Source organism: Triticum aestivum, unplaced genomic scaffold (assembly GCF_018294505.1).
Source record: "Triticum aestivum cultivar Chinese Spring unplaced genomic scaffold, IWGSC CS RefSeq v2.1 scaffold47884, whole genome shotgun sequence".
In the NCBI taxonomy this organism is placed as follows: domain Eukaryota; kingdom Viridiplantae; phylum Streptophyta; class Magnoliopsida; order Poales; family Poaceae; genus Triticum; species Triticum aestivum.
In genome coordinates this window covers 6,067-13,715 of record NW_025230592.1, presented here as the reverse complement: position 1 = coordinate 13,715, position 7,649 = coordinate 6,067, and the positions used below count along the sequence as shown (strand labels likewise).

The following is a 7,649-nucleotide window of genomic DNA, read 5'->3' as shown; positions in this document are numbered from 1 at the left end:
TCTGTCGTCGTGTAAAAGCAGAGCATCAACGGCCTGCTGGCACCCTTCAACCCCTAGCTATTCCTGAATGGAAATGGGATAAAATTGGTATGGATTTCATTACCGGGTTTCCCAGGACCAAGAGAGGGAATAATGCTATTTTCGTCGTGGTCGATCGTCTTTCCAAAGTAGCCCACTTCTTACCTGTTCGTGAGAGTATAACCGCTAGTCAGCTGGCAGATTTGTACATCTCCCGAATAGTGTCTCTCCATGGTGTTCCTTTGGAAATTAACTCGGATCGAGGAAGTCTTTTCACCTCTCGATTTTGGGAAAGTTTCCAAAATGCTATGGGAACCCGTCTTTCCTTTAGCACCGCTTTCCACCCTCAGTCGAGTGGTCAAGTGGAACGCGTCAACCAAATTCTAGAAGACATGCTTCGAGCCTCTGTTATCTCATTCGGAATGGACTGGGAGAAGTGCCTTCCATTTGCCGAATTCCCTTACAACAACAGCTATCAATCTAGCTTGGGTAAAGCCCCTTTTGAAGTTCTCTATGGACGACGATGTCGAACACCCCTTAACTGGTCAGAGACCGGGGAAAGAAAATTCTTTGGCCCGGACATGATTCAGGAAGCAGAAGAACAAGTTCGTATCGTTCGTGAAAAGTTGAAAACAGCCCAATCCCGTCAAAAGAGTCAATATGACCAAAAACATAAGGCTATGACTTTCGAGGTTGACGAGAAGGCTTATCTTCGGGTCACCCCTCTGAAGGGAACCCATCGTTTCGGTATCAAAGGCAAATTGGCTCCTCGTTACATTGGACCTTTTCGCATTCTTGCCAAACGAGGAGAAGTTGCCTACCAGTTGGAACTACCTCCGCACCTCTCCAGAGTTCACGATGTCTTCCACGTTTCTCAACTCAGGTGTTGCTTCTCGGATCCTATCCGTGAAGTGGACCACGAAACGCTTGATCTCCAAGATGATCTTACATATCGAGAGTACCCCATTCGTATCCTCGATCAGGCCGAACGTACCACGCGACGTCATAATATCAAGTTTCTCAAGGTTCAATGGTCGCACCATTCTGAGAATGAAGCAACTTGGGAAAGGGAGGATCGTCTTCGACTTGAATATCCCGCCTTCTTCTCGGAGGAACCCAAATCTCGGGACGAGATTCTTTTGAGTGGGGGTGAGTTGTCACAACCTAGCTAGTCATGCATTAGAGTGTTGCATCATGTTTACTCTTTCATCAGAAACTTGAAATGGGGATGACAGAACCCCCAGTCCCCTCTGAAACCAACTAGGGTTACTAAAATAATTTTTCAATGAACCTGAAATGCCCTTCTAAAATGCCCATCATTTTTGCCTTGGTTCAGAACCTCTGCCAAAAGTGGTGCACATTTTCCTAGGCCATCCTAGGGTTTTTGATTTAAATCATAAATATTTGAATTTGGGCATTTAAAATAATATAAAATATTTAAATGCTCAAATATCTCCAAACTAAAATGTTTCATGTTGGAAATAATCCAACTATGGGCCAGGAATAGTTTGGTGAATTTTTGAAGTTGCCTAGGTATTTTATTAAATTCAACAAAGTTGCAGTTATATTAAATAAAAACAGAAACAGAAAAAAAGGGGAAAAACTTCCCTGTGCGGCCCAGCCAGCTGGCCGGCCCAGCAAGCCAGCCCAGCCCACCACCGCCGTCGTCCTCCTGGCGCCAGTCGGCCAGGCGTGTGGCCGGCGCGCGCGCACGGCCGGAGCGCCACGCCACCAGCCCGTCTGCCTGCCTCCCCCGCCAGCGCGACGCCGCCCCGATCCCCTGGCCTTATCCCCCTCTCTCTCCCGTGCTGCTCTCTCTCTCTCTCTCACGGCCGAACACCACCGTCGCCGCCGTTCGCCATAGCCGCCGTCTCTGACCACCCCTCGCTCCCCCGACTAGCTCAGGAGCTCCGCCTCGACTCCCTCTTCCTCCCCACCGCTCCACAGCTCCCCGGAAGCCCTGCATCGCCGCCACGTCGCCGTTCCCCTCTTCGGGCTCCGACCACCGTCGCCGTCGATTCGCCATCTCCAGCGCGTCCCCGAGCCCACTTCGACGCCCACTTCAACCGCGGTGAGCTACGCCACCGTTTCCCCCTCTCCTCCCCCTCGTTTCCCCACCGTAGCCTCCTCCCCACCACGGCCGAACCTCCGCCGTCGCCGAGCTCGTCGTCGACGCAGCTCCGGTGACCATTTGGTCACCCCGGCGAGTCCAACAAGTTCGCAAGACCCCGTAGAGCATCCCTAGCGCCTCGCTTCGCTCGACTTCGAGCTCCAACCCCGTTCCCGTGCACGACCGAACCCCGGCGGCCGCAGCCGAGCTCGCCGCCGTCGACTCCGGCCACCCCGACCCCAACGGACTCCGCCAAGAGCTGCGGTTTGTCCTCAGCTCCACTCCGGTGGTCTCCGCGGCCCCTCTGGTGGCCGAAATGGCCAAAACCACTCCCGCCGCCGCGTCGGGCTCGCCGGCGGCTAAACGCCGGCAGCCGACTTTGACTTTGACCACGGGTGGGCCCTGGTTGACTCCCCTGAGTCAATGACAGGTGGGGCCCAGCCCTGTTAATTAAACATGATTAGTTTTAATTAAATTTTAATTAAAATAATCACCCTGACATGCGGGACCCACTGTCAGGTTTGACCCAGACCTGTTCCGTTGACCTGCTGACGTCACACTGACGTCAGGCTGACGCAGTAATTGATTTTCTGAATTTAAATTAAATCAGGAAATTCCAGAATATTATTTAAACTTCAAAAATTCATAACTTTTATTCTGTAACTCCAAATTGGACAAATTATATATGAAAAATGATCAGAAAAATCCAATCTATCCATCTGTACTATTTTCATGCATGATCAAGCAAGTTAAATTGATGTTTTAAGCAGAACAAGGAAAAGCACTTTAAAAGACCATATTTGAACTTAAAATTTGAATCCTTGATTCAAATTTGTTCAAACCCCTCTGTTCTTAGTTGCATTAGCCCAACACACTCATATTGCCATGTTTCATGCATGCATCATATTGTTGCACATTGTTTGGTGATGGTTGTGTATCGATGTCCTTTGCGACAGGTTCTGCCCCCGAGGAGTACCGTGATTACCCTAACGAAGAACCATATCAGTGCATCGAACCATCAGGCAAGCAACCAACCATTTGATCATATCGATACAATCCCATGTTCTCGCTCCTGCTCTCTTTTACTGCATTAAGACAACGCGATTCAAACTGCTGTGTGCTACGGTAGTTGAACCCATTTCCTCTGCATGACCTGTCATTGCCACAGTAACTAGATGAAACCCACTAGCATGTGTAGGAGTTGATTGAGCCATATGTATGTGTTGTTCCTACCTTGCTATGCCTGCTATGCTTAGAGTCGTGTCAGGTCTGGTTCATCGGGGTGATGGGCTGGAGTGAAATGATTATGTTGGTAATGAGAGTGGTGTGATGAACACGATTTGGTAAAGGTATCGATGAGAGGCCATGTAGGAGTACATGGTGGGTTGTTTCATTGAAGCCGACCTTAAGCACTGAGATCTGTATGTGTGATTTAAGAATCAGCTACTACCATGCATTGGGCCCGAAACCAATGGACCCTCTCGGCTTCTTATTCACCCTAGTTCTCCGTCCAGGAGTTGCAAGTAGTTTCTGGTGTTTGTAGCCTACTGGAGGCCGTGGACAGCGCTGACCGTAGGGGTGGGCTGTGATGCGGTAGGTACGTGGCCGGGTGTACCGAATACCCGTTAGGTATCTCGGGAACCCTGTTCACATCGTTCGGGGCCGTATGGGAAACCTCGGCCGGACTCCCTGCGGATGGAACCTGAATAGGCGATAAACCTGGACTGGAGGCTTAGGTGATTAGGTAGGTCGTGGCCAACACCCACGTTGGGCTTCCGCTTGAAGGTTGCCGAGTACATGTCGTGTAAACGACGGTAAGTGGTGAGAGCGTGTATGAAGAAGTACCCCCTGCAGGGTTAACATCATCTATTCGAATAGCCGCGTCCACGGTAAAGGACTACTTGGTTGCCTATACAGTTCATAGACAAGTAAATGGAAACTACTAAAAGCCTCAAGATAAGTGTGAGTGCCGAGGATGGCTCTTCCGTAGGAAGACGGAGGCGGATCCTCGGTAGTGTATTGAATTGGTGAGTAGTGGACTCGTGTGCGCAAAAATCATTTCAGTTGGAGTATCGTAGGATAGCCTAGCCAAGAGTCAAAGCTGGCTTGCTGCAATAACTCCACCAACCTCTCTTGATACTATGCATGTATGTAGGATCTGATGTAAGTCTTGCTGAGTACCTTTGTACTCATGTTGCTATAATCTACATTTTTACAGAAGACGCTGCAACCCCTTCTGATGGGTTCTATGTAGACGTTGACATCAACGAGTAGGCTAAAGACCCAGGTGGTGACCCTGAGCTTGTGAAGGACCACGTAGTATAGCTAGGCTTTCCAAGCCTCTTTTATTTTACTAGTTGTCTGTACTCAGACAAGTTACTTCCGTTGCTGGTTTGTATGACTGTATGACTTGTATGTGGGGTCGTGAGACCCGTACCTTTGTGTATGTTATGTATGGCTCACTGAGCCTTAAATAAAGTACTTGTGTCATAGAGTCATGTTGTGATGCTTCGTTGTATTTGCACATATCGAGCATATTGTGTGTATGATTGAAATGCTTGGTATGTGTGGGATCTGACTATCTAGTTGTTTATCTTTAGTAGCCTCTCTTGCCGGGAAATGTCTCCTAGTGTTACCGCTGAGCCATGGTAGCTTGCTACTGCTCTGGAACACTTAGGCTGGCCGGCATGTGTCCTTCTTCGTTCCTGTGTCTGTCCCTTCGGGGAAATGTCACGCTTTGAGTACCGGAGTCCTGTTAGCCCGCTACAGCCCGGTTTACCGGAGTCCTGCTAGCCCAGTGCTACAGCCCGGACCCACTTGCTGATGACCGACACGTTCGAAGCTGGGTCATGGATGCCTGTCCCTGTAAGTCTGTGCCACTTTGGGTTTACGACTAGTCATGTCATCCCGGGCTCTTTATCATATGGATGCTAGCGACACTATCATATACGTGAGCCAAAAGGCGCAAACGGTCCCGGGAAAAGGTAAGACGACACCCGTGGGGATACCGCGCGTGAGGCCGCAAAGTGATATGAGGCGTTACCAGCTAGATCGATGTGACATCGAGTCGGGGTCCTGACACAAGGTCCCTGTCGCATCGTCGGCCACATGGCTTCGTCAGTGTCCTCCGATAGCGGCAAACAGAAACAATAGATTTGTGGTGGCGGCGGCTAGGATTCAGGCTGCCTCCCGAGTCGCCCACACGGGAGAGACGCGGGGGCAGTTGATGTTCATATCCAAGAAGTTCAAGTTAATTAGTTGTGTTATAGTTTTTGAAGGGTATACATCGAATTTTGAAGCCCATAATCTTGGTAAATCTCCCCTTCCGCTCGGCCTTAGTCGCTATATGTGGTTTTCTCCCATTACCCTATTTCCTATTTGTATACCTGTAGACATTCCCTTTGATTAATAAAGTTTGGCATTCCCCTAAAAAAAGCTAGGTGTGAGTTGGGGAAGTTAAAAAGGGTGTTCTTTTTGTCGTTAATTCAACACTCCTTCAAACAGTTTCTTCGGTTTGCATACAAAATGCAGGAAACTTTAGGTATAAACTGTATGTAGTATATCAACAGAAGTGCCCAAAAAAAAGTGACAAGCCCCAAAATGGAAATGCAAAGAAAAAAAAGGAAAAAACAGAGAAATGCACCAGCCAGGAATCGAACCCGGGTCTATACAGTCGCAGGGTACTATTCTACCACTAGACCACTGGTGCTTTGATGAAATGTTCTTCGCATAGCCTGTCAATTTTGGTCGTAGCATTCCTTTCACTGAAAATTAGACAGTAATCTTTACTCCCTCTGTGGTAAAAAGTATGTGCTTCAAATAGATGTATCTAGCACCAAATTAATGCTAGATGTATCCATTTGAGGAACAAACTTTTCCAAACAAAAAGAATACGTATTTCAGTATTGACCAACTAGGCTTTCAGACGTAATGTTGGATCCACGTATACAACTTCTAGACGAAGGGAAGAAGCCAACGTGTCAGGAAGATAGAAAGTGGTAAACCAATCTGTTATGGGCAAACAGACCACAATACAGCCTTTTCTCATTTCTCTTTTATGGAAAAGGCTAAATCCCGACTTTATTAATAATGCAAAAACGGCAGCACAAAGGATCCGTTAGAGTATAAGGCACACAGCACATGGGTGCAACATCATGGCCCAGGAACTAAGAGCATCCCAGCCGTTGGCCCCCCAGGACGTATAAAAATCGCCCCCTGGGGGTGAGCCGGCGATTGGTTCGGCGCTGAGGACGATTTTGCGCCTAGTCGTCGCCCCCAGTCGTTGATTTTGGCCCACTTTTGAAGCCCCATTTCAGCAAAAAAGGCCCATATGGGCAAGAATAGGCCTATATTCGGCGTGGTTCGCCGTGGCTCGGCGTTCAATTATCAACATAAATATTTTTTATCACATATTTCATCACATAAAATTCAAATACTTCAATAAAATAGTAAAACAACAAATAGTTCAATACAAATTATATAGTTCAACAAATAAAAACTCATATTTCATCACACGTCGCGCCCGGTGTCGCCCTTGAGCCTCCATAGGTGCTCTATCAGATCTTGCTGCAGTTGATGATGCACCTCTGAGTCTCGGATCTCCTGACGCATACTGAGGTAGGCATCGCCCAGTCATTGCCGGCGATTCGTTCGGCGCTGGGGACGATTTTGCGCCCAGTCGTCGCCCCCAGCTCGCCCCAGTCGCCGATTTTGGCCCACTTTTGAAGCCCCATTTCGGCGAAAAAGGCCCATATGGGCGAGAATAGCCCCATATTCGACGTGGTTCGCCATGGCCGGCGTTCAATTATCAACATAAATATTTTTTATCACATATTTCATCACATAAAATTCAAATACTTCAACAAAATAGTAAAACAACAAATAGTTCAATACAAATTATATAGTTCAACAAATAAAAACTCATATTTCATCACACGTCGCGCCCGGTGTCGCCCTTGAGCCTCCATAGGTGCTCTATCAGATCTTGTTGCAGTTGATGATGCACCTGTGGGTCTCGGATCTCCTGACACATACTGAGGTAGGCAGTCTAGGTTGCCGGTAGCTGGTGATCAACTTGGGCAAGAGGACCCTGCCTGTGGTATGGTTCAGTGTCAAACACCGGCTCTTCCTGCTCGCTCTCAATGATCATGTTGTGTAAGATGACACAACAAGTCATGATCTCCCATATTTGATCTTTCGACCAGGTCTGAGCGGGGTACCGGACAACAGCAAATCGAGATTGGAGCATACCAAATGCCCGCTCGACATCCTTCCTGCAAGCCTCCTGAATCGTCGCAAACCAGGCGTTCTTGCCTCCAGGCACAGGGTTTTTGATGGTCTTCACAAATGTTGACCATCTCGGATAGATGCCATCAGCTAGATAGTACCCCTTGTTGTAGTGCCGCCCATTGATCTCGAAGTTCACCGGAGGAGAATGACCTTCAACAAGCTTGGCAAAGACAGGAGAGCACTGCAGCACGTTGATGTCATTGTGAGTTCCTGGCATACCAAAGAAGGAGTG

General features: G+C 48.3%; 1 non-coding gene across 1 annotated transcript; it reads right to left on the bottom strand.

Annotated features, from left to right (window-relative positions):
• Positions 1 to 5,766: 5,766 nt before the first annotated feature.
• On the bottom strand, positions 5,767 to 5,837 carry TRNAR-GCG (transfer RNA arginine (anticodon GCG)). Its single transcript has one exon. It is a non-coding gene; the product is annotated as a tRNA-Arg (tRNA).
• Positions 5,838 to 7,649: the final 1,812 nt, after the last annotated feature.